Source organism: Lepisosteus platostomus, chromosome 15, assembly GCF_059453375.1.
Source record: "Lepisosteus platostomus isolate fLepPlt1 chromosome 15, fLepPlt1.hap1, whole genome shotgun sequence".
In the NCBI taxonomy this organism is placed as follows: domain Eukaryota; kingdom Metazoa; phylum Chordata; class Actinopteri; order Semionotiformes; family Lepisosteidae; genus Lepisosteus; species Lepisosteus platostomus.
Genome location: NC_142625.1, coordinates 215001 through 240228, shown reverse-complemented (window position 1 = coordinate 240228; position 25228 = coordinate 215001). Strand labels below are relative to the sequence as shown.

Here is a 25228-nt window from a genome sequence, read left to right as displayed (position 1 = left end):
CAAAACTTTACAAAAAACTGGTAATTATGCACTACAGATTGGCTTAAAGCAACACATAACCCCGACACATATATACAATTTAACTTAATTGGTATATTCGGTACTCCTCTACCTCCCATATCAATTGACCTATACATATCCTGTCGCTTGATATACTCGTATCTTCCGTTCCAAAGAAACCTAAAAGTTTCTCTAGTTAGATACCTATTATATCTCGCTGGCATTGGGTAAATATTCGCCAAGTATATCAAGGCTGGTAAAATGTCCGTCTTTAAAACTGTTACCTTTTCTACGAATGTTAAGCGTTTGTCACCCCATCTTAACAATCGGACCCTTATTGCCTCCAAAGCCTGAAGCCAGTTATAATGCACCGTTCCCTGCTTTTGGAAAGAAATCCCCAAAACCTTTAAAGGGCCCCTACAAAAATCCAGGCCATGTATGCCTTCCTCTCTGTCTCTCCATAATCCAAAAAACTTAACTTTACTTTTATTTCTGTTTAGTCTGGCCCCTGATACCCTGGCAAATTCCTCGAAGATGGCCAAGGACCTCTGCAAACTGTGATCGGCGGTCAGCACCAAGGTAACATCATCTGCGTACAGTGTCATTTTAACTTGCTCTCCACCACTCCCAGGCAGTATTAATCCCTCTATGCCCGGGTCCCCGTTTACCATCCTTGCAAATGGTTCCATGTAAATGACAAATAACAAAGGGGACAGTGGGCAACCTTGTCTTACCCCAGAAAGCTGCTTCACCAGTTTGCCAACAAAACCATTAACCACTACTCTACTACCCACCTGCGTATACAAGGTCTTCAACCATCCAATAAAAATTGGCCCAAAACCCATCTTTTCCAGCACACACCACAAAAAGTTGTGCGACACTTTGTCGAAAGCTTTCTCTAAATCTAAATTAGCTAGTACCAACGGAATATTCCGGTGTTCAGACCACGCTATTGCGTCTCTGACTAATTGGAGAGACCAGTCAATTCTCCTTCCCCGTACGCCACAAGTCTGATCGCTCCCTACTACTGTCCCCATCACTTCCTTCATACGATTAACCAAAACTTTAGCAATTAACTTGTAATCTGTACATAACATCGTGAGTGGCCTCCAATTGCCTAGATCAGTTGCCTGCCCTTTTTTAAACAACAAGGTCAGCACCCCTTCTCGCATCGAGTCTCCTAACATTTTCCTGTTGAAAACCTCGTGCACTGTTACTAACATTATGGGCCCTATTAAATCCCAAAAGGTTTTATAGAATTCTGCAGGAAGTCCATCTAATCCAGGCGCCTTCCCATTCTTCATCCCTGCCAAGGCTCCCCTAAGTTCATCTATAGTAATAGGCTTCTCTAAGAGACGCCTGCTACTCTCGGGCACCCGTGAGGAGATGCATCCAAGAGCAGTGGATTCCAAACCTCCTTCTAAGGCTCTTGCTGAAAAGAGGTTCTTGTAAAAGGAGTAGACCGCTTCTAACATCTCATCAGGGTGCTCTACAATCTTGCCTTGATCTATTCGAACCCCGTCCATTCGTCTTTTCCTTTGCTGTCGTCTCACTTGCCTGAATAGAAAAGAAGCACATATCTGTTGCTGTAACAAAAGATCTATTCGGGCCTTAAACAAAAAACTCTTAGCTCTCTGTTTATAATAAGCCTGGAGTCTAGCCCTAGAAGCCGCCACCTCATCCGGATTCACTACCTTCCCCTCATTAAGTTGCATGTAGAGATTATTCAATTCTTCTTGCAACAATCTCCCTTCCTTAGCCTCCCTTCTCCTTCGGTTAAGACTATATTCTCTAGTCTCCCTTCTAATTTTCTTTTTCATTATCTCCCACCAATCCATAGCAGAGATGTGCTCCTTCTTCGCACACCACCACTCATTTAATTTTAACCTCATGTGTTCAACATACTTTTCCTCCTTCAAGATCTCAACATTCATTCTCCAAATACCTCGACCATACATCCTCTGCGGCAGGCTCAGCTTAACCTCCACTAACGTGTGGTCAGAGTACCACATCGGACGCGCCGCCGTTGTCTCCACCCTCACCTCTCTTGAAGCAAACATGTAATCGAGACGCCTCGCGACTCCTGCTGCATTCCTCCAGGTGGGCGCCACAGCACCTGCCGTGACTCGTAAAACACAATCCACTAGGTTGAAACGGGTTAGGAGCACACGTAACTGCTTAGCTCCCACATCTTCCTGTTTACTAAGATCAACGTTAAAATCACCACCAATGACAAGCATCCTATTAGTAGCACATATCGGGTAGAGCTCCTTATAAAAATCTGCTCTCAGTGAACTTATTGCGGGCGCATACACACATACAAACCTAAAGTTATTATTCCCATAACACACATCCACACTCAGGGCTCTTCCCGGCACTACTATATTACAATTCTCCACAATCATTTCACAGTTACCAAACAGAATACCCACCCCCGACGAGTGAACCCCACCCACACTCCATTTGGATCCCCCCTTATCCCATTCCCGTGAAAAAAGCACTGCATCCTTCTCATTCTTCAAGTGCACCTCCTGTAGAAAGCACACCTCAAAATTCAGGTCTTTTAGGGACTGAAAGACAGCAGTTCTCTTAACTCTATCTCTAAGCCCTCTTGTGTTAAGTGTCACAACCTTCATTTAAAGATTAACAGTTTCTCTCTTCCCATCTTCTAATGATATTCATTGCTGCAATATATGCATCTCTCACCTCACTCTCCTTAGGCCCGTGCACGTATAACCTAATGACTCTCTTCGATCTTCCTTCACTTTCTAAACTAACACCTGGAAAAGCTCTAAGAATGCTTTTAAGACCACCTGCTCGCACCGGGAATCGCACATTTCCATTCGCCCATTCACATTGCCTGAGAAAACTAGCAGACGCATCCAAATCTTTCATTATTCTACCCTCTGTTCTAACTACCCCAGCTGCGAAAGCCTCCTTAGCCATACCCCCATTGTTTCTCCATCGTTTCACAATATCTGAAAAGAGGATTTTCTTAGAACCTATTTCAGCATGTGTTTTCCCAAACACCCGAAACCGCTGAATATCCCCCCCTACAAGTACACACTCATAATTAATCTCTTTTTTTTGAATCTCCTGCTCCTCAAACCCAGCAGGCCACTTGACCCTATTATTCTTCTCGTCCCATTTGCAGATTTTCACAAAGTCCCGAGGCAACTCCGAATCCAGCCAGAGGCCTTCCTCTTCTCCTTGCTGTGGATCTACTCCGGACTCCAAACCTTGGGTGAGTATTAAACCACCGCTTTCGTGTGTGTCTGCCGTTTCAGGAACACATGGTGTCTCAACAAAATCTGAGGAAGCACTACCGCGGAGCTCCACTGCCTCTTCTTCTCGAATCTCCCCTTCCTCTTCCCCCTCGGCTAGAGGTAAGTTGTCTCCTCGGGTCACGGACTCAGGCCTGTCACTTTGTGTTGAATCCTCCCGTTCTCTGCCCGCTTTCTTTGCGGAGAGCTCTTCTGACTCCGCAGATTTCCTCTTCACAGTTCTTCGAGCCATGGCAGCACCCTCTTCCTCCTCCTCCTCCTCCTCCTCCATCCGCTCTCCCCAACTCTTCCTTCTAGCCTGTGGGCCCACGTGCGCCACCTCCTCGGCCGCTTGTATTAAAAAAGCCAGCCCGGGCGTTCCGGCACTGATCTCACCACTTAATTGACCTATCTCCATTTCTTCATTCTGCACCTGCACATCATTGACTCCGGAAACCCCTTCTTCTGCTGCTTCTTGTTCTGCGGGCGCGTTCACAACCGAAACCGCCACTTCTGCCCCGCCTCCATCTTCTGCCCCACCTCTTTCACTTTCACGATCAGCAGGCTTGGTCTTCTCAACCCTCAAGGACTTACTAATGGCGGCTGAGTAGCTGCCAGCCTTCCTGGGGCACTCCTTAAAAACATGGCCCCGCTTTCCACAGAGGTTACACTTGATTTCCTCCGTGCACATAGACGAAATATGGCCAATCCCATCACACCGTCTACATATTTGAGTCTCACAGTTGAGGGCCACATGTCCTTCCTGCCCACATCGCCTACAAGTGAGGGGCTGTCCCGGGTAAAACAGGTACCCCCGGTCTGAACCGATTGCAAAGTTCGCCGGCGGATGCGCCAAACCGTCCACTGCTTGTTCGCTGAACCTAAACCTCACTCGGTATCTCCAGTTCCCGGTCCAGTATTTTTTCTTATCTATTTGCTTAACCCCTTCACCTTGCACATCCACAAAGCGTTTGAGAAAGTTCAAAATGTCTCCTTCCGCAACATAGGGGCTAAACATATGAACAGTCAGCCACCGCACTTCCCTTGCAAACAATGGCTCCACATAAAAGTCTTTTAACGGCTCCTCATTCCGATGCGCATTTATAATTGCCCATACTTCCTTGCATCGTACATCAGAGATTAGTGAAAGGTCAAATACCTTCTTCCCGGGGTAATTCTGCAGGCAGAAGGTGTCCTCCCATCGCACTCCCAAAGCCGTTTCAAGGACCAATTCTTCAAAAACATCCCGGTAGATGAACTCCTGGTTTCCGCAATCCTCCTTCAAGACAAATCGAATGGTATTCCGCATCTTCGCCACCCTGCCGCTCGGTCCTCTCTCCATCCTTCCGATTATGGCCGGATCCGTCTCCGCCACAAGAAAAAAAGAGCTCCTGCCTAGCCTATAGGCAGGCTCAGAAAAAAAAAACCTTCACCTTCCTTCCTCTTGACTGTTCCTCCAGCCGCGGTCAGGCCACGTACTGGGATCGCAGCCAAAAGGCCGAGAAGCGATGCCCACAAAGGCGCGGACCGACGCGCGGGCGTTCCGCTGGCGCACAGTGGCGCAGGCCGACTCCTCTGGAGCCCGGGACCCGCGCAGCCGCCGGCCTCCCTGCAGCCAGAGGCCTGCCGCGGGACTCTGCTCCCCCTCTCTCTTGCCTGCCCGCCTGCCTTCCTGCCAGTCCCGGGCGGGGGCCCTGCTCTTTGATCTTCTGTCAACGGCCCGACAACGACCGCAGCCGCAGGGGGCGCCAGCCGCCCGGCCTCCTTAGCTTAGGCCCCTCCCACCGGCAGCAGCTGCGCCCAACCGGCTGCAAGCGAAAGCCGAGCGCCAGCACCTGCGGGCAGAGGCAAGGGGCAGCTCTCTCTCGGGAGGGAGGGACGGGGACGCGCGCGCGCGCGCACACACGCCTGCCTGCCTGCCTGCCGAAAAAAAAGAAAGAAAAGGTGGATATACTAAGTTTTTGGGAGGGAAAACGCCCAGCTGTCGAAAGGGGCCCGCCTGCAGGGACGGGGACGGACACACACACAAGCAAGCAAGCAAGCAAGCAAGCAAGCAAGCCACGCCTGCCTCCCTGGGAAAAGGCTGAAAAACCTAAGTTTTTTGGAGGGAAAACGCACGGGAGCCGAAAAGGGGGCCGGCCTGCTTGCCCAGAGAGTCGAGACGCGGGAAAGCGCACAGAGGGAGCACGGGAACCGAGAGGGCGAGAGAGAGACAGAACACAGAGACACACAGATGGACGAGGGACGAGGGACGAGACCCGAGAAGAAGGAGCTCCAGTCCACTCCGCTTGCTTGCTCGCTCGCTCGCTCGCTCGCTCGCTCGCTCGCTCGCTAGCTAGCTAGCTAGCTACCTACCTACGTCTGTCTTTTCACCGCTGAGAGAAGGTGGTGCACCGCTCCCGGAGGCGCTGCAATACCGGGCCGATGCGTGGAGAGGACGGAGCAAGCTCCTGATCCAGCTCCCTGTTCCAAAAATCCGTTTAATATGTGGTCCCCCGATGGGGGACGTATCAGATATTAAACTGATAAGAACAGATTTTTTTTTTTTTTTTTTTTTTTTTTTTTATTACAAAAATACAAAATACATCAAACCACAATTCATTAGACAAAAACCCAAAACCTTGAAACCAAACTTCCCAACAAAAACCCCAACCTTCACAAAAACCATTCATTATCATAATCCCACCCCTTATTCAAATGAACTGTTCTCTATTCTCAGATCATCCCACACTCTTCACCACCTAAATGCTTCCATCATAACAAAAATTACCGCCGATCAAAATCTAAACTTATAGTTAATGCTTTATGCAGCTCTCTCGCTGTCTGGGCGCACTCCTTCGCTGTCTTCCCACCTATCCGAAACTTCACTGGAATATCCCCATCCTTTATTAGCTCAATACGACTCTCTGGAAACCGTCGTTCCACTTCACTTATTGTAGCCAAACATTTCTTCCATTTAGCCATCACCACTCTCTGCCATTCAGGGTGGAGACCAGTCTCCTCCCACACTTTACACTGAATGTCCTTTATCTCTGGACATTGTCTCTGGACACCCCCTCCTCCACTTACACACTTACTTTTACACTCACCTTTCTCAACACTCACCCCTGAATCAGATTTCTTTTCCGTACTCTTTTTCCCCCTCATGGCCTCTGCAGACCCTAAGGGTGGAAAATTCTCCTCATTCAGCTCAATTTCTTTTACCTTCGGTCCAGGTGTTACGTCCCACGAAATGCACGTTAACGGTATCCTCACCAACCCTTCAGTATACCCTTCCTTCTTCCACTCCTTTTCACACTGTTTAACATCCTCCTCATGCTCCCTCTCAACATCGCTATCCGTAAACTCCCAAGTAAGCATTCCCTTATCTCTAATGTCACTACTACTTCCCTTCACACTTACTTTTGAGGCTACTCCTCTCACACCCTCCACTTTAGGTCTCTGCTGACACCTCTCCACTCGTTCTTTACTCATTCGATCTTTAATCACCTCTCCACCTCCTGATATTGCCCCTTCCTTGTTTTTCCCCATTTCTTTTTTAACTTTCCCTTTTATACTCCCCACCGCTTCTCCTACCTTCAGACTTTCCACTACCTCTCCTTTCAACGTCTCCACATGCACACCATTCTTCACCCCCTCCACTAATTCCGCCTTACCTACCACACCTGCTTTTACTATTCGTTTCTCCTTTACCCTCATATTCCCCTCCCCTTCACCTACGCTCATCTTCCCCTTATCCTCTACCTTCAACATCTCCTCTTGTATACAGCCCGTTCTCTCCCCCGCCAATTTACCCTTACCTCCCTCGGCACCCTCCACTCGTTCTTTGCTCATTCCATCCTTAATCCGCTCTCCACCTCTTGATGCCACACCTTCCTTGTTTTTTTCAGTTTCTTTTTTAACCTTCTCCTCCGTACACCCCACACCTTCTCCCACATTCAAACTTTCCATTACCTCTTCCATCGGCGTCTCCACATGCACACCATCTTTCATCTCCTCCCCCGCCAACTTACTCTTACCTCCCTCGCCCTCCTTGTTTTTCCCGGTTTCTTTTTTAACCTTCTCCTCCGTACACCCCACATCTTCTCCCACATTCAAACTTTCCATTACCTCTTCCTTCGGCGTCTCCACATGCACACCATCTATCATCTCCTCCCCCGCCAACTTACTCTTACCTCCCTCGCCCTCCTTGTTTTTCCCAGTTTCTTTTTTAACCTTCTCCACTATACACCCCACACCTTCTCCCACATTCAAACTTTCCATTACCTCCCCTTTCAACGTCTCCACATGCACACAATCCTTCGCCCCTTCCCCTGATTCACGCTTTAACCCCACAATGTTCCCACTTCCACCCTCTTTAGAAACACTACTTATTGTTTCAGCTACGCTTGGCCCTACACTCAATTGACACTCTTCAGCTGGTCGCATTCCATTTACCCTCAAACTCCCCACACCTTCCCCTGTAACTTTATCCTCTACCTTCAACATCTCCTCTTGTACACTATCCATTCCCTTTACCACACTCTCACAACTACCTCCCTCGGCACCCCCACCCGTTCCCTCCCTATCTAATTCCCTGACCTCCACGCACACCTCACTCATATCATGCACACTCACCTCCCCGTCCCCAACTATCACGCCTCCCCCTACCGCTTCTGCCCCCTTTTGTTCCTTCACACCAAATTCCTGTACAAAGACTTTTCCCCTTCCCCTCAAACAAACCCTCTGCAGATGACCCCATTCCCCACATACAAAACATCGTACACAATCCTTTGTCCCGTGCCTTCGTGATCCACACTGACCACAGTTCATAGTTCCACATTGCTTCGCATAATGTCCCAGTTCAAAACATTTCCAACACACCCGGGGCTGGCCCGGATAAGACAGGTATGCCCCGTCCGAGCCTATTTCGAAAAACGCCGGGGGGTGAAGCACCCCCTCCTCAGCCGCCGGACACTGACGCAGACTCATCCAATATCTCCGCTTCCCAGTCCACACACCTTCTTCATCTCGTTCTTTCTTCCCTCTTCCATACAGTGTCACATGCTTCCCCAAAAACCCCTCTATGTCCTCCTCTGAAACGAAAGGGTCCAACACAAAAACAGTCATACCTTTCAAGTTCCCCGCAAACCACGGTTCTACTTTGAAGAGGCTCAATGGCGCCTCCTCCTTTCGTGCTTGTATCAACTCCCAAAGTCCCCAAACCAGTGACTCAGAAATCAAAGTCAAATCAAAAATCCCCCGCTCACAAAAATCTTGCAAACAAACTAAGTCAGACATCTGTACATTCAAAAAACGTTTCAAAATTAAATCCTTGAACTTCCCTCTGTTCCATGTTCCCAGGCCTTCTCGTCCTCGCAACACGAAGCGAAGGGAGTTCTTCCTCCGCTCCTTCCTCAACCCAAGGGATCCCGCCATCGTTCCAGCCGGACGCCAACAAGCCGCTGCCCCAACTCCTTCCACGGCCTCCAGGTAACTGCCTCCACCACCGTCCAACTCTGCGCCGTTCTGCACTCCTCCTCGTCAACGCCGTCGATCTTCTCAATCCCACGTTCCACGCTCAGACCTTCACTCCTTCCGATCCTTCCAGCTCCTCCCGCCGCCTTCCCGACCCCCTGACTAAGATCTCGGAATTGCGGGCTTGCCGGCTTAAACCTCGATCTTAGCCAAAAGGCCGAGAAGCGATGCCCACAAAGGCGCGGACCGACGCGCGGGCGTTCCGCTGGCGCACAGTGGCGCAGGCCGACTCCTCTGGAGCCCGGGACCCGCGCAGCCGCCGGCCTCCCTGCAGCCAGAGGCCTGCCGCGGGACTCTGCTCCCCCTCTCTCTTGCCTGCCCGCCTGCCTTCCTGCCAGTCCCGGGCGGGGGCCCTGCTCTTTGATCTTCTGTCAACGGCCCGACAACGACCGCAGCCGCAGGGGGCGCCAGCCGCCCGGCCTCCTTAGCTTAGGCCCCTCCCACCGGCAGCAGCTGCGCCCAACCGGCTGCAAGCGAAAGCCGAGCGCCAGCACCTGCGGGCAGAGGCAAGGGGCAGCTCTCTCTCGGGAGGGAGGGACGGGGACGCGCGCGCGCGCGCACACACGCCTGCCTGCCTGCCTGCCGAAAAAAAAGAAAGAAAAGGTGGATATACTAAGTTTTTGGGAGGGAAAACGCCCAGCTGTCGAAAGGGGCCCGCCTGCAGGGACGGGGACGGACACACACACAAGCAAGCAAGCAAGCAAGCAAGCAAGCAAGCCACGCCTGCCTCCCTGGGAAAAGGCTGAAAAACCTAAGTTTTTTGGAGGGAAAACGCACGGGAGCCGAAAAGGGGGCCGGCCTGCTTGCCCAGAGAGTCGAGACGCGGGAAAGCGCACAGAGGGAGCACGGGAACCGAGAGGGCGAGAGAGAGACAGAACACAGAGACACACAGATGGACGAGGGACGAGGGACGAGACCCGAGAAGAAGGAGCTCCAGTCCACTCCGCTTGCTTGCTCGCTCGCTCGCTCGCTCGCTCGCTCGCTCGCTCGCTAGCTAGCTAGCTAGCTACCTACCTACGTCTGTCTTTTCACCGCTGAGAGAAGGTGGTGCACCGCTCCCGGAGGCGCTGCAATACCGGGCCGATGCGTGGAGAGGACGGAGCAAGCTCCTGATCCAGCTCCCTGTTCCAAAAATCCGTTTAATATGTGGTCCCCCGATGGGGGACGTATCAGATATTAAACTGATAAGAACAGATACTACACTTGATCTTAGCCAAAAGGCCGAGAAGCGATGCCCACAAAGGCGCGGACCGACGCGCGGGCGTTCCGCTGGCGCACAGTGGCGCAGGCCGACTCCTCTGGAGCCCGGGACCCGCGCAGCCGCCGGCCTCCCTGCAGCCAGAGGCCTGCCGCGGGACTCTGCTCCCCCTCTCTCTTGCCTGCCCGCCTGCCTTCCTGCCAGTCCCGGGCGGGGGCCCTGCTCTTTGATCTTCTGTCAACGGCCCGACAACGACCGCAGCCGCAGGGGGCGCCAGCCGCCCGGCCTCCTTAGCTTAGGCCCCTCCCACCGGCAGCAGCTGCGCCCAACCGGCTGCAAGCGAAAGCCGAGCGCCAGCACCTGCGGGCAGAGGCAAGGGGCAGCTCTCTCTCGGGAGGGAGGGACGGGGACGCGCGCGCGCGCGCACACACGCCTGCCTGCCTGCCTGCCGAAAAAAAAGAAAGAAAAGGTGGATATACTAAGTTTTTGGGAGGGAAAACGCCCAGCTGTCGAAAGGGGCCCGCCTGCAGGGACGGGGACGGACACACACACAAGCAAGCAAGCAAGCAAGCAAGCAAGCAAGCCACGCCTGCCTCCCTGGGAAAAGGCTGAAAAACCTAAGTTTTTTGGAGGGAAAACGCACGGGAGCCGAAAAGGGGGCCGGCCTGCTTGCCCAGAGAGTCGAGACGCGGGAAAGCGCACAGAGGGAGCACGGGAACCGAGAGGGCGAGAGAGAGACAGAACACAGAGACACACAGATGGACGAGGGACGAGGGACGAGACCCGAGAAGAAGGAGCTCCAGTCCACTCCGCTTGCTTGCTCGCTCGCTCGCTCGCTCGCTCGCTCGCTCGCTAGCTAGCTAGCTAGCTACCTACCTACGTCTGTCTTTTCACCGCTGAGAGAAGGTGGTGCACCGCTCCCGGAGGCGCTGCAATACCGGGCCGATGCGTGGAGAGGACGGAGCAAGCTCCTGATCCAGCTCCCTGTTCCAAAAATCCGTTTAATATGTGGTCCCCCGATGGGGGACGTATCAGATATTAAACTGATAAGAACAGATACTACACTTGATCTTAGCCAAAAGGCCGAGAAGCGATGCCCACAAAGGCGCGGACCGACGCGCGGGCGTTCCGCTGGCGCACAGTGGCGCAGGCCGACTCCTCTGGAGCCCGGGACCCGCGCAGCCGCCGGCCTCCCTGCAGCCAGAGGCCTGCCGCGGGACTCTGCTCCCCCTCTCTCTTGCCTGCCCGCCTGCCTTCCTGCCAGTCCCGGGCGGGGGCCCTGCTCTTTGATCTTCTGTCAACGGCCCGACAACGACCGCAGCCGCAGGGGGCGCCAGCCGCCCGGCCTCCTTAGCTTAGGCCCCTCCCACCGGCAGCAGCTGCGCCCAACCGGCTGCAAGCGAAAGCCGAGCGCCAGCACCTGCGGGCAGAGGCAAGGGGCAGCTCTCTCTCGGGAGGGAGGGACGGGGACGCGCGCGCGCGCGCACACACGCCTGCCTGCCTGCCTGCCGAAAAAAAAGAAAGAAAAGGTGGATATACTAAGTTTTTGGGAGGGAAAACGCCCAGCTGTCGAAAGGGGCCCGCCTGCAGGGACGGGGACGGACACACACACAAGCAAGCAAGCAAGCAAGCAAGCAAGCAAGCCACGCCTGCCTCCCTGGGAAAAGGCTGAAAAACCTAAGTTTTTTGGAGGGAAAACGCACGGGAGCCGAAAAGGGGGCCGGCCTGCTTGCCCAGAGAGTCGAGACGCGGGAAAGCGCACAGAGGGAGCACGGGAACCGAGAGGGCGAGAGAGAGACAGAACACAGAGACACACAGATGGACGAGGGACGAGGGACGAGACCCGAGAAGAAGGAGCTCCAGTCCACTCCGCTTGCTTGCTCGCTCGCTCGCTCGCTCGCTCGCTCGCTCGCTAGCTAGCTAGCTAGCTACCTACCTACGTCTGTCTTTTCACCGCTGAGAGAAGGTGGTGCACCGCTCCCGGAGGCGCTGCAATACCGGGCCGATGCGTGGAGAGGACGGAGCAAGCTCCTGATCCAGCTCCCTGTTCCAAAAATCCGTTTAATATGTGGTCCCCCGATGGGGGACGTATCAGATATTAAACTGATAAGAACAGATACTACACTTGATCTTAGCCAAAAGGCCGAGAAGCGATGCCCACAAAGGCGCGGACCGACGCGCGGGCGTTCCGCTGGCGCACAGTGGCGCAGGCCGACTCCTCTGGAGCCCGGGACCCGCGCAGCCGCCGGCCTCCCTGCAGCCAGAGGCCTGCCGCGGGACTCTGCTCCCCCTCTCTCTTGCCTGCCCGCCTGCCTTCCTGCCAGTCCCGGGCGGGGGCCCTGCTCTTTGATCTTCTGTCAACGGCCCGACAACGACCGCAGCCGCAGGGGGCGCCAGCCGCCCGGCCTCCTTAGCTTAGGCCCCTCCCACCGGCAGCAGCTGCGCCCAACCGGCTGCAAGCGAAAGCCGAGCGCCAGCACCTGCGGGCAGAGGCAAGGGGCAGCTCTCTCTCGGGAGGGAGGGACGGGGACGCGCGCGCGCGCGCACACACGCCTGCCTGCCTGCCTGCCGAAAAAAAAGAAAGAAAAGGTGGATATACTAAGTTTTTGGGAGGGAAAACGCCCAGCTGTCGAAAGGGGCCCGCCTGCAGGGACGGGGACGGACACACACACAAGCAAGCAAGCAAGCAAGCAAGCAAGCAAGCCACGCCTGCCTCCCTGGGAAAAGGCTGAAAAACCTAAGTTTTTTGGAGGGAAAACGCACGGGAGCCGAAAAGGGGGCCGGCCTGCTTGCCCAGAGAGTCGAGACGCGGGAAAGCGCACAGAGGGAGCACGGGAACCGAGAGGGCGAGAGAGAGACAGAACACAGAGACACACAGATGGACGAGGGACGAGGGACGAGACCCGAGAAGAAGGAGCTCCAGTCCACTCCGCTTGCTTGCTCGCTCGCTCGCTCGCTCGCTCGCTCGCTCGCTAGCTAGCTAGCTAGCTACCTACCTACGTCTGTCTTTTCACCGCTGAGAGAAGGTGGTGCACCGCTCCCGGAGGCGCTGCAATACCGGGCCGATGCGTGGAGAGGACGGAGCAAGCTCCTGATCCAGCTCCCTGTTCCAAAAATCCGTTTAATATGTGGTCCCCCGATGGGGGACGTATCAGATATTAAACTGATAAGAACAGATACTACACTTGATCTTAGCCAAAAGGCCGAGAAGCGATGCCCACAAAGGCGCGGACCGACGCGCGGGCGTTCCGCTGGCGCACAGTGGCGCAGGCCGACTCCTCTGGAGCCCGGGACCCGCGCAGCCGCCGGCCTCCCTGCAGCCAGAGGCCTGCCGCGGGACTCTGCTCCCCCTCTCTCTTGCCTGCCCGCCTGCCTTCCTGCCAGTCCCGGGCGGGGGCCCTGCTCTTTGATCTTCTGTCAACGGCCCGACAACGACCGCAGCCGCAGGGGGCGCCAGCCGCCCGGCCTCCTTAGCTTAGGCCCCTCCCACCGGCAGCAGCTGCGCCCAACCGGCTGCAAGCGAAAGCCGAGCGCCAGCACCTGCGGGCAGAGGCAAGGGGCAGCTCTCTCTCGGGAGGGAGGGACGGGGACGCGCGCGCGCGCGCACACACGCCTGCCTGCCTGCCTGCCGAAAAAAAAGAAAGAAAAGGTGGATATACTAAGTTTTTGGGAGGGAAAACGCCCAGCTGTCGAAAGGGGCCCGCCTGCAGGGACGGGGACGGACACACACACAAGCAAGCAAGCAAGCAAGCAAGCAAGCAAGCCACGCCTGCCTCCCTGGGAAAAGGCTGAAAAACCTAAGTTTTTTGGAGGGAAAACGCACGGGAGCCGAAAAGGGGGCCGGCCTGCTTGCCCAGAGAGTCGAGACGCGGGAAAGCGCACAGAGGGAGCACGGGAACCGAGAGGGCGAGAGAGAGACAGAACACAGAGACACACAGATGGACGAGGGACGAGGGACGAGACCCGAGAAGAAGGAGCTCCAGTCCACTCCGCTTGCTTGCTCGCTCGCTCGCTCGCTCGCTCGCTCGCTCGCTAGCTAGCTAGCTAGCTACCTACCTACGTCTGTCTTTTCACCGCTGAGAGAAGGTGGTGCACCGCTCCCGGAGGCGCTGCAATACCGGGCCGATGCGTGGAGAGGACGGAGCAAGCTCCTGATCCAGCTCCCTGTTCCAAAAATCCGTTTAATATGTGGTCCCCCGATGGGGGACGTATCAGATATTAAACTGATAAGAACAGATACTACACTTGATCTTAGCCAAAAGGCCGAGAAGCGATGCCCACAAAGGCGCGGACCGACGCGCGGGCGTTCCGCTGGCGCACAGTGGCGCAGGCCGACTCCTCTGGAGCCCGGGACCCGCGCAGCCGCCGGCCTCCCTGCAGCCAGAGGCCTGCCGCGGGACTCTGCTCCCCCTCTCTCTTGCCTGCCCGCCTGCCTTCCTGCCAGTCCCGGGCGGGGGCCCTGCTCTTTGATCTTCTGTCAACGGCCCGACAACGACCGCAGCCGCAGGGGGCGCCAGCCGCCCGGCCTCCTTAGCTTAGGCCCCTCCCACCGGCAGCAGCTGCGCCCAACCGGCTGCAAGCGAAAGCCGAGCGCCAGCACCTGCGGGCAGAGGCAAGGGGCAGCTCTCTCTCGGGAGGGAGGGACGGGGACGCGCGCGCGCGCGCACACACGCCTGCCTGCCTGCCTGCCGAAAAAAAAGAAAGAAAAGGTGGATATACTAAGTTTTTGGGAGGGAAAACGCCCAGCTGTCGAAAGGGGCCCGCCTGCAGGGACGGGGACGGACACACACACAAGCAAGCAAGCAAGCAAGCAAGCAAGCAAGCCACGCCTGCCTCCCTGGGAAAAGGCTGAAAAACCTAAGTTTTTTGGAGGGAAAACGCACGGGAGCCGAAAAGGGGGCCGGCCTGCTTGCCCAGAGAGTCGAGACGCGGGAAAGCGCACAGAGGGAGCACGGGAACCGAGAGGGCGAGAGAGAGACAGAACACAGAGACACACAGATGGACGAGGGACGAGGGACGAGACCCGAGAAGAAGGAGCTCCAGTCCACTCCGCTTGCTTGCTCGCTCGCTCGCTCGCTCGCTCGCTCGCTCGCTAGCTAGCTAGCTAGCTACCTACCTACGTCTGTCTTTTCACCGCTGAGAGAAGGTGGTGCACCGCTCCCGGAGGCGCTGCAATACCGGGCCGATGCGTGGAGAGGACGGAGCAAGCTCCTGATCCAGCTCCCTGTTCCAAAAATCCGTTTAATATGTGGTCCCCCGATGGGGGACGTATCAGATATTAAACTGATAAGAACAGATACTACACTTGATCTTAGCCAAAAGGCCGAGAAGCGATGCCCACAAAGGCGCGGACCGACGCGCGGGCGTTCCGCTGGCGCACAGTGGCGCAGGCCGACTCCTCTGGAGCCCGGGACCCGCGCAGCCGCCGGCCTCCCTGCAGCCAGAGGCCTGCCGCGGGACTCTGCTCCCCCTCTCTCTTGCCTGCCCGCCTGCCTTCCTGCCAGTCCCGGGCGGGGGCCCTGCTCTTTGATCTTCTGTCAACGGCCCGACAACGACCGCAGCCGCAGGGGGCGCCAGCCGCCCGGCCTCCTTAGCTTAGGCCCCTCCCACCGGCAGCAGCTGCGCCCAACCGGCTGCAAGCGAAAGCCGAGCGCCAGCACCTGCGGGCAGAGGCAAGGGGCAGCTCTCTCTCGGGAGGGAGGGACGGGGACGCGCGCGCGCGCGCACACACGCCTGCCTGCCTGCCTGCCGAAAAAAAAGAAAGAAAAGGTGGATATACTAAGTTTTTGGGAGGGAAAACGCCCAGCTGTCGAAAGGGGCCCGCCTGCAGGGACGGGGACGGACACACACACAAGCAAGCAAGCAAGCAAGCAAGCAAGCAAGCCACGCCTGCCTCCCTGGGAAAAGGCTGAAAAACCTAAGTTTTTTGGAGGGAAAACGCACGGGAGCCGAAAAGGGGGCCGGCCTGCTTGCCCAGAGAGTCGAGACGCGGGAAAGCGCACAGAGGGAGCACGGGAACCGAGAGGGCGAGAGAGAGACAGAACACAGAGACACACAGATGGACGAGGGACGAGGGACGAGACCCGAGAAGAAGGAGCTCCAGTCCACTCCGCTTGCTTGCTCGCTCGCTCGCTCGCTCGCTCGCTCGCTCGCTAGCTAGCTAGCTAGCTACCTACCTACGTCTGTCTTTTCACCGCTGAGAGAAGGTGGTGCACCGCTCCCGGAGGCGCTGCAATACCGGGCCGATGCGTGGAGAGGACGGAGCAAGCTCCTGATCCAGCTCCCTGTTCCAAAAATCCGTTTAATATGTGGTCCCCCGATGGGGGACGTATCAGATATTAAACTGATAAGAACAGATACTACACTTGATCTTAGCCAAAAGGCCGAGAAGCGATGCCCACAAAGGCGCGGACCGACGCGCGGGCGTTCCGCTGGCGCACAGTGGCGCAGGCCGACTCCTCTGGAGCCCGGGACCCGCGCAGCCGCCGGCCTCCCTGCAGCCAGAGGCCTGCCGCGGGACTCTGCTCCCCCTCTCTCTTGCCTGCCCGCCTGCCTTCCTGCCAGTCCCGGGCGGGGGCCCTGCTCTTTGATCTTCTGTCAACGGCCCGACAACGACCGCAGCCGCAGGGGGCGCCAGCCGCCCGGCCTCCTTAGCTTAGGCCCCTCCCACCGGCAGCAGCTGCGCCCAACCGGCTGCAAGCGAAAGCCGAGCGCCAGCACCTGCGGGCAGAGGCAAGGGGCAGCTCTCTCTCGGGAGGGAGGGACGGGGACGCGCGCGCGCGCGCACACACGCCTGCCTGCCTGCCTGCCGAAAAAAAAGAAAGAAAAGGTGGATATACTAAGTTTTTGGGAGGGAAAACGCCCAGCTGTCGAAAGGGGCCCGCCTGCAGGGACGGGGACGGACACACACACAAGCAAGCAAGCAAGCAAGCAAGCAAGCAAGCCACGCCTGCCTCCCTGGGAAAAGGCTGAAAAACCTAAGTTTTTTGGAGGGAAAACGCACGGGAGCCGAAAAGGGGGCCGGCCTGCTTGCCCAGAGAGTCGAGACGCGGGAAAGCGCACAGAGGGAGCACGGGAACCGAGAGGGCGAGAGAGAGACAGAACACAGAGACACACAGATGGACGAGGGACGAGGGACGAGACCCGAGAAGAAGGAGCTCCAGTCCACTCCGCTTGCTTGCTCGCTCGCTCGCTCGCTCGCTCGCTCGCTCGCTAGCTAGCTAGCTAGCTACCTACCTACGTCTGTCTTTTCACCGCTGAGAGAAGGTGGTGCACCGCTCCCGGAGGCGCTGCAATACCGGGCCGATGCGTGGAGAGGACGGAGCAAGCTCCTGATCCAGCTCCCTGTTCCAAAAATCCGTTTAATATGTGGTCCCCCGATGGGGGACGTATCAGATATTAAACTGATAAGAACAGATACTACACTTGATCTTAGCCAAAAGGCCGAGAAGCGATGCCCACAAAGGCGCGGACCGACGCGCGGGCGTTCCGCTGGCGCACAGTGGCGCAGGCCGACTCCTCTGGAGCCCGGGACCCGCGCAGCCGCCGGCCTCCCTGCAGCCAGAGGCCTGCCGCGGGACTCTGCTCCCCCTCTCTCTTGCCTGCCCGCCTGCCTTCCTGCCAGTCCCGGGCGGGGGCCCTGCTCTTTGATCTTCTGTCAACGGCCCGACAACGACCGCAGCCGCAGGGGGCGCCAGCCGCCCGGCCTCCTTAGCTTAGGCCCCTCCCACCGGCAGCAGCTGCGCCCAACCGGCTGCAAGCGAAAGCCGAGCGCCAGCACCTGCGGGCAGAGGCAAGGGGCAGCTCTCTCTCGGGAGGGAGGGACGGGGACGCGCGCGCGCGCGCACACACGCCTGCCTGCCTGCCTGCCGAAAAAAAAGAAAGAAAAGGTGGATATACTAAGTTTTTGGGAGGGAAAACGCCCAGCTGTCGAAAGGGGCCCGCCTGCAGGGACGGGGACGGACACACACACAAGCAAGCAAGCAAGCAAGCAAGCAAGCAAGCCACGCCTGCCTCCCTGGGAAAAGGCTGAAAAACCTAAGTTTTTTGGAGGGAAAACGCACGGGAGCCGAAAAGGGGGCCGGCCTGCTTGCCCAGAGAGTCGAGACGCGGGAAAGCGCACAGAGGGAGCACGGGAACCGAGAGGGCGAGAGAGAGACAGAACACAGAGACACACAGATGGACGAGGGACGAGGGACGAGACCCGAGAAGAAGGAGCTCCAGTCCACTCCGCTTGCTTGCTCGCTCGCTCGCTCGCTCGCTCGCTCGCTCGCTAGCTAGCTAGCTAGCTACCTACCTACGTCTGTCTTTTCACCGCTGAGAGAAGGTGGTGCACCGCTCCCGGAGGCGCTGCAATACCGGGCCGATGCGTGGAGAGGACGGAGCAAGCTCCTGATCCAGCTCCCTGTTCCAAAAATCCGTTTAATATGTGGTCCCCCGATGGGGGACGTATCAGATATTAAACTGATAAGAACAGATACTACACTTGATCTTAGCCAAAAGGCCGAGAAGCGATGCCCACAAAGGCGCGGACCGACGCGCGGGCGTTCCGCTGGCGCACAGTGGCGCAGGCCGACTCCTCTGGAGCCCGGGACCCGCGCAGCCGCCGGCCTCCCTGCAGCCAGAGGCCTGCCGCGGGACTCTGCTCCCCCTCTCTCTTGCCTGCCCGCCTGCCTTCCTGCCAGTCCCGGGCGGGGGCCCTGCTCTTTGATCTTCTGTCAACGGCCCGACAACGACCGCAGCCGCAGGGGGCGCCAGCCGCCCGGCCTCCTTAGCTTAGGCCCCTCCCACCGGCAGCAGCTGCGCCCAACCGGCTGCAAGCGAAAGCCGAGCGCCAGCACCTGCGGGCAGAGGCAAGGGGCAGCTCTCTCTCGGGAGGGAGGGACGGGGACGCGCGCGCGCGCGCACACACGCCTGCCTGCCTGCCTGCCGAAAAAAAAGAAAGAAAAGGTGGATATACTAAGTTTTTGGGAGGGAAAACGCCCAGCTGTCGAAAGGGGCCCGCCTGCAGGGACGGGGACGGACACACACACAAGCAAGCAAGCAAGCAAGCAAGCAAGCAAGCCACGCCTGCCTCCCTGGGAAAAGGCTGAAAAACCTAAGTTTTTTGGAGGGAAAACGCACGGGAGCCGAAAAGGGGGCCGGCCTGCTTGCCCAGAGAGTCGAGACGCGGGAAAGCGCACAGAGGGAGCACGGGAACCGAGAGGGCGAGAGAGAGACAGAACACAGAGACACACAGATGGACGAGGGACGAGGGACGAGACCCGAGAAGAAGGAGCTCCAGTCCACTCCGCTTGCTTGCTCGCTCGCTCGCTCGCTCGCTCGCTCGCTAGCTAGCTAGCTAGCTAGCTACCTACCTACGTCTGTCTTTTCACCGCTGAGAGAAGGTGGTGCACCGCTCCCGGAGGCGCTGCAATACCGGGCCGATGCGTGGAGAGGACGGAGCAAGCTCCTGATCCAGCTCCCTGTTCCAAAAATCCGTTTAATATGTGGTCCCCCGATGGGGGACGTATCAGATATTAAACTGATAAGAACAGATTTTTTTTTTATGTTTTATTAGAAATCAGTTAAAACAGTGCTTTAAACGTTTACTTTACCCTCCACCTTTACACCCATGTGATTAAGTCCTTCCATCGTTCACGTGCCGCGGCGAATCCCCATCGGAGGACGTCCCACCGGATCTTCCGTGAGACGTCCCTCTTGACACGCTTCAGAATGTCCAGCACTGACCTCTCCACCCCATGTTTGACCAGCTCTGATCTTGCGTCCCAGACATGGAGCTTGGTTAGGCTAATCAGGAGCCACAGCAGAAAAGCCGCGTTCCATCTTCGGGAACCAGCCACGCCCTTCATCACTGTGTTCAGCGTCAGGAGGGACCCCAGGCCTACCTGTGCGTACAGGTGCTGGCTGGACCTCCACACCCTCTGCACGAACCCGCACTCCCAAAAGACATGGTTGACGGTTTCTTCCCCTGTGCAGCCGTGCCTCGGGCACTGGCTCTTCTTTGCCAGCCCATGCGAGTACATGACGGCCCTGACCGCCATTCGACCCCACACACCAAGCCAGTTCAGATCTTTTAGTCTGTTGTCCAGACCCTTTGGTTGGGCCTGCTGCCAGATGTCACTGGGCACACCCAGGAGCGCTGGCCTGTCCAATGCTGTGACCACCAAATACATCCTCCTATGGCTCAGCGCTATTTCCTTGTCCCGTACCTCTGGGTGTGCCCGCAGCCACTGCACTGCATGACGGTAGTGCAGTGGGAGCCGCTCAGCCTTCGGGGTCGTGTTCTTCCAGGCGACCAGGTGTCTCATACTCGCTGCCAGCCAGAGGCTCACGAACCGGCCGCACAGGTGGGGCGGGTTACCGTGCAGGATGACGCACAGGTTGGCGACGAACACGCAGTCCAACTTCACTGGGAAGTTCGGGATCCCTCTGCCTCCTTCCACGGTAGGTCTACACATGTCTGTCCGGCGGATCCGTTCGTATGAGTGGCCCCACACGAAGGTAAAAACTGTCCTCACCAATTCCTTCCTCCTCCTTGCGGGTAGGGGGTACACTACTGCCAGGTGGAGAAGCAAGGGCAGGATCTCCACCTTCAGCACCAGCGCCTTCCCTATCCACGTCAGGGATCGTTGCTGCCAAAGGCCCAGCTTCTGCTTGATCTTCCGGAACCTGGCCTCCCAGTTCAGTCCTGAGGGGTCCAAGGTGTGAAATAGGACCCCCAGGATTTTCACCGGGTCCGTTATTTGTTTCAGTCCTCCGGCGACCTCCGGTACGTACGGCCAGGTTCCAAAAAGCTTCACCAGGCTCTTGGCGCGATTCAGTTGGGCGCCGGTGCCTCTGGAGTAGGCCTCCACGATTTCCAACACTCTCCCCAGACTCCTGTCAGAGCTGAGGAAGAGCGTCACGTCGTCCGCGTAGGCCGCGATTTTAGCTTCCTGCCCACCTCCACCTGGCACTTTAATTCCCTCCACTCCAGTGTCCTTCCGTAAAGGGTCCAGTAGCAGCTCGAGGTAGATAACGTACAGCAGGGGCGAGAGTGGACATCCCTGTCGCACACCACACCTTACCGGAATCCTCCTCCCTACTGCTCCGTTGACTCTTACCCGGGACGCAGCGCCGTTGTAGAGCGCTTCAATCCACCTGACAAAGACGTCAGGCAGACCCTTCTTCCTCAAGAGTGCCCACAGGATCCCATGATGGACCCGGTCGAACGCCTTTGCCTGGTCTAGGCTCACCAGCATGAGCGGCAGGCCTCTGTCCTCCACCCAGGCGATGATGTCCCGGATCAGCTGCAGGGTCCAGCTGATCTTCCGGCCTGCCACGCCACATGTCTGGTCCGCCCCGACCAGCGCCGGCATCACCGTTTTCAGACGGCCGCCCAGCACCCTGGCCAAGATCTTATAATCAGTGCACAGGATCTGGATCGGCCTCCAATTTCCCAGGTCCGCCTTGTCTCCTCCCTTGTAGATCAGAGTCACGACGCCGGTCTTCATAGAGAGGCCCATTTCATTGCTGTCCAGGGCCTCATTGAAAACCTGCACCAGAAAAGGCTCTAGTTGATCCCAGAAGGTCCGGTAGAATTCCGCTGGTAGGCCGTCTACTCCAGGGACGGTTCCCTTCTTCAATCCAAACAATGCTGTTTTTATTTCCGCCCCCGTCACAGGCCCAACCAGCGAGGCGGGATCGTCTACCGCCTTTTCCACACCCTCCAGGAGCCTCTCCTTGATGCTGGCGTCGATCTCCTTCTCCTGGAACAAGGCTGTATAGAACCCTGTGGCACACTCCAGCATCCCGGGCAAGTCTGTGGCTGCAGTCCCATCCTCGCGCCATATACTTTCGAAGCAGCAGCGCTCCTGCTGCTTTCTCACGGCGCTGAAGAATTGGGGTGAGCACTGTTCTTCTCCCTCCTTCCAAACTCCCCGCAGCCTGAAAAGAAAGTTCTTTGCTCTCTGCAGCCACTTTTCCCTAAGCAGGCTCCTGACGTTGGCGATCTTCTCGCCGTCGAAGGCGCCCCCCTGGTTCAGCTGCTCATACAGTGCTTCCAGCTCCTCTTGGAGCTGGGCGCACTGGCGTTCCTCCAGACTCCGCCGGATCCAGCAGTATCGCCTGGTGACCGTTGCGAGAGTCTGTTTGCACGATTCCCACCAGTGCACCGCAGAGCTATAAAGCTCCCTCTTCTTTTCCAGGTCTTTCAGCACTGTCTCGATCTTCCTTCGGTATCTCTCCTCGTGAAGAACTTGTTTGTTCAGCTTCCAGTACCCAGCCTGGAAGCGCGGGTCCTCAACACCGAAGGAGACCGTGAGCAGCCGATGGTCCGAGAACCAGGTAGGGGTCACTTGCCTGCTTAGCGTTGTCCACTTCACAGTAAAGAGGATGTAGTCGAGGCGTCGAAAACTCCCTCTTCCATTGTCCCAGGTGTGGTGTGCAACGTTCTTAAACCCATCTCGAAGGCCAAAATCCGCGATCAAGGACCTCAACAGATGAACTCCCTGGCCGTGCGGGTCTCCCAGGTCGATGTTGAAGTCGCCGCCTACAATCAGCTCTCTATTGGTGTACAGCACGGGCTCCAGGTCTTTCAAAAAGGAGCCCTGCTGCCTTCTGTCTGCCGGGGCGTACACGTTAACCAGCCTTATCTTCACTCCCCTCCAGGTTCCGTCCACCACCAGCAGACGTCCGGGAATTACTGAGCTGACTGTTTGGGCGGCGAACCCTGGCAAGCCGCACAGGATACCCACACCAGAGGAGTTCACCCCTCCGACGCTCCACCACGAAGGACCCTTCCTCCACTCCCTCTGAAGGGTCCTCACGTCGTCGAGGTCCTTGAGATGGACTTCCTGCAGAAAGATCACATCCAGATACCTTCGAGACAGGTAGGAAAACACTGCCACTCTTTTTTCCTGCTTCCTCAGACCCCTCACGTTAGCTGTTGCAACTGTGAGGGTCATGGCGGGTCTTGAGGGGGGCTGTCACTCTCCATTCCCTCCGATCGGCTGGAATCAGGTGAGCTCGCCGTCCCTGCTGTACTCTCCGAGCTGCCATCCTCTGTGTCCATAAAGTGGACCACGCGGCTGTCCGGGGACTCTCGTTCCGGAGTTGGCGTTTCAGGCTGGCAGTAGACTACGGGGCTGCCATCGTCCGTTACGTTGGCCGCCACTGAGTAGACGGCCAGCATTGCCGCCCCTGACCCCTGCCCTGGGGGGAGAGATTCCGAGGTGCTTTCGGCCTCGGAGTCACTCGAGGCCGTCAAAACTCCCTCCTCCTCTTCCATCCCCTCAGAGTCTGCGAAGTCTCCCGGGTCTTCCTCCTGGCCTTCCTCCTCGGCCGTCCTCTTCTTCTTTTCCTGCGTCTCCTGTTGACGCCTTTCCGCCCTCTGCCTCTTTGACCTCCTCTTCTTCCCTGCGCCCTGCAGGATTACCATCCCCTCCTCCTCTGTTGGCGTCGGTGTCGGTGTCGCAGTTCTTCCCCCGTCCTTCAGGGGGCGCCCCTTCTTCACCACCTCCGCCCAGGTTCCGGCCCCTCCGTCTGCTCCTCCTGATGTTCCCGGATTTTCACCGTCCCCTCCCTGCGCCGTCTCCAGTTGCTCCACGTCGGAGCCCCACGACGTTCCTGGTCGCTCTCCGTCCTCTTCTCCCTGGTGCACCTCTCTCCCCTGTCTTCCTCCCTTCTTCTCCCCCTTACCAGGGGGTCTGCTACCCTTCGGCCGGCCTTCCCCCTCACTGGCCTCGTCTGCCTGCCTGACCCATTCTCTGACCGCCTCCTCCATGATCTCCTCCTCGGTGGCCGCCTTCTCCGTGGCCGCCTTCTTCGTGGCCGCCTCCTCCGTGGCCGTGCCCCTCTTGTTACACTGCCGGAACAGGTGGCCTCTATCCCCGCACAAGGAGCACTCTTTCACCTTGCACTCTCGGGTTTGGTGTCCCTGACAGCCGCACTTGCCACATTTCTCCGCCGTACATGCCCCCTCCCGGTGTCCGAAGGTCCGGCACCTCCTGCAAAAGTCAGGCTGATCCCAGTAAAACATGTACCCCCTACCTCCTCCGATGGCGAATGTGCCTGGTGGGTGGCTGTATCCGTCCTTTGCCGTTTTGTCCTGCCGCAACTCCACCAGATACCGACGTTTTCCCGTCCACACAGTACGTGTGTCCTTGAGCCCCAAGGGGCCCGCCTTCACATCCACGTACCTGCTTAGGAAGGTAGTCACGTCGGCGTCTTTCACAAACGGATCAAACATGTGCAAAACCACCCACCTCTTGCTGTCGCTCTGCAGTCCCCCACACTCATACTCCGGAAATCCGCCGTTCTTGATGATCTCAGTGCATTTCCCTACCATTTTCTTGTGGATGTCGGCGCTGATGAAGGTGGCGTCCATGAATTTCTGTGGCTGGTTCCCCTGCACACACAAGATCTCTGCTGCCTTCAGTCCCAAAGCTCCAAACAGGATGTCATCCTCAAACTTTTCCCTTCCAGGTGGTGCTGTCTCCGGTTTCCAGCGGAAGCGGAGAGTCCACTTAATGCTGGGGTCCTTCCCAGCCCTCCTCGCCTCTCCAGGCCCTGCAGCCATGGTTGGAGCAGCCTTTCGGCCGCAAAAACAGCCACGAAATGCACAGCCGGGTGGAAAAAACAAAGTTCCGACGTCCAAAAAGCAAAATCGTTGTCCAAGGCAATCCGGGTCCAAATCCAGGCAATCCAAACGTGTCGACGCAAGCTGTCCTCTCGATCCTCTCTCCCTCGACCTCTGACCTTAGCCAAAAGGCCGAGAAGCGATGCCCACAAAGGCGCGGACCGACGCGCGGGCGTTCCGCTGGCGCACAGTGGCGCAGGCCGACTCCTCTGGAGCCCGGGACCCGCGCAGCCGCCGGCCTCCCTGCAGCCAGAGGCCTGCCGCGGGACTCTGCTCCCCCTCTCTCTTGCCTGCCCGCCTGCCTTCCTGCCAGTCCCGGGCGGGGGCCCTGCTCTTTGATCTTCTGTCAACGGCCCGACAACGACCGCAGCCGCAGGGGGCGCCAGCCGCCCGGCCTCCTTAGCTTAGGCCCCTCCCACCGGCAGCAGCTGCGCCCAACCGGCTGCAAGCGAAAGCCGAGCGCCAGCACCTGCGGGCAGAGGCAAGGGGCAGCTCTCTCTCGGGAGGGAGGGACGGGGACGCGCGCGCGCGCGCACACACGCCTGCCTGCCTGCCTGCCGAAAAAAAAGAAAGAAAAGGTGGATATACTAAGTTTTTGGGAGGGAAAACGCCCAGCTGTCGAAAGGGGCC

At 57.4% G+C, this 25228-nt stretch overlaps 10 non-coding genes and 1 pseudogene across 10 annotated transcripts; all 11 read right to left on the bottom strand.

The window, feature by feature from the left end:
- Window positions 1-5646: 5646 nt before the first annotated feature.
- On the bottom strand, window positions 5647-5850 carry LOC148647272 (U2 spliceosomal RNA; annotated as a pseudogene).
- A 3972-nt stretch (window positions 5851-9822) lies between these two features.
- LOC148647271 (U2 spliceosomal RNA) lies at window positions 9823-10013 on the bottom strand. Its single transcript, XR_015927314.1, has one exon. It is a non-coding gene; the product is annotated as a U2 spliceosomal RNA (small nuclear RNA).
- Window positions 10014-10882: 869 nt separating this feature from the next.
- Window positions 10883-11073, bottom strand: LOC148647270 (U2 spliceosomal RNA). The gene has a single exon (XR_015927313.1). It is a non-coding gene; the product is annotated as a U2 spliceosomal RNA (small nuclear RNA).
- An 869-nt stretch (window positions 11074-11942) lies between these two features.
- LOC148647269 (U2 spliceosomal RNA) lies at window positions 11943-12133 on the bottom strand. The gene has a single exon (XR_015927312.1). It is a non-coding gene; the product is annotated as a U2 spliceosomal RNA (small nuclear RNA).
- An 869-nt stretch (window positions 12134-13002) lies between these two features.
- Window positions 13003-13193, bottom strand: LOC148647268 (U2 spliceosomal RNA). Its single transcript, XR_015927311.1, has one exon. It is a non-coding gene; the product is annotated as a U2 spliceosomal RNA (small nuclear RNA).
- Window positions 13194-14062: 869 nt separating this feature from the next.
- LOC148647267 (U2 spliceosomal RNA) lies at window positions 14063-14253 on the bottom strand. Its single transcript, XR_015927310.1, has one exon. It is a non-coding gene; the product is annotated as a U2 spliceosomal RNA (small nuclear RNA).
- An 869-nt stretch (window positions 14254-15122) lies between these two features.
- LOC148647266 (U2 spliceosomal RNA) lies at window positions 15123-15313 on the bottom strand. Its single transcript, XR_015927309.1, has one exon. It is a non-coding gene; the product is annotated as a U2 spliceosomal RNA (small nuclear RNA).
- An 869-nt stretch (window positions 15314-16182) lies between these two features.
- Window positions 16183-16373, bottom strand: LOC148647265 (U2 spliceosomal RNA). The gene has a single exon (XR_015927308.1). It is a non-coding gene; the product is annotated as a U2 spliceosomal RNA (small nuclear RNA).
- An 869-nt stretch (window positions 16374-17242) lies between these two features.
- LOC148647264 (U2 spliceosomal RNA) lies at window positions 17243-17433 on the bottom strand. The gene has a single exon (XR_015927307.1). It is a non-coding gene; the product is annotated as a U2 spliceosomal RNA (small nuclear RNA).
- Window positions 17434-18302: 869 nt separating this feature from the next.
- Window positions 18303-18493, bottom strand: LOC148647263 (U2 spliceosomal RNA). The gene has a single exon (XR_015927306.1). It is a non-coding gene; the product is annotated as a U2 spliceosomal RNA (small nuclear RNA).
- Window positions 18494-19362: 869 nt separating this feature from the next.
- On the bottom strand, window positions 19363-19548 carry LOC148647262 (U2 spliceosomal RNA). The gene has a single exon (XR_015927056.1). It is a non-coding gene; the product is annotated as a U2 spliceosomal RNA (small nuclear RNA).
- Window positions 19549-25228: the final 5680 nt, after the last annotated feature.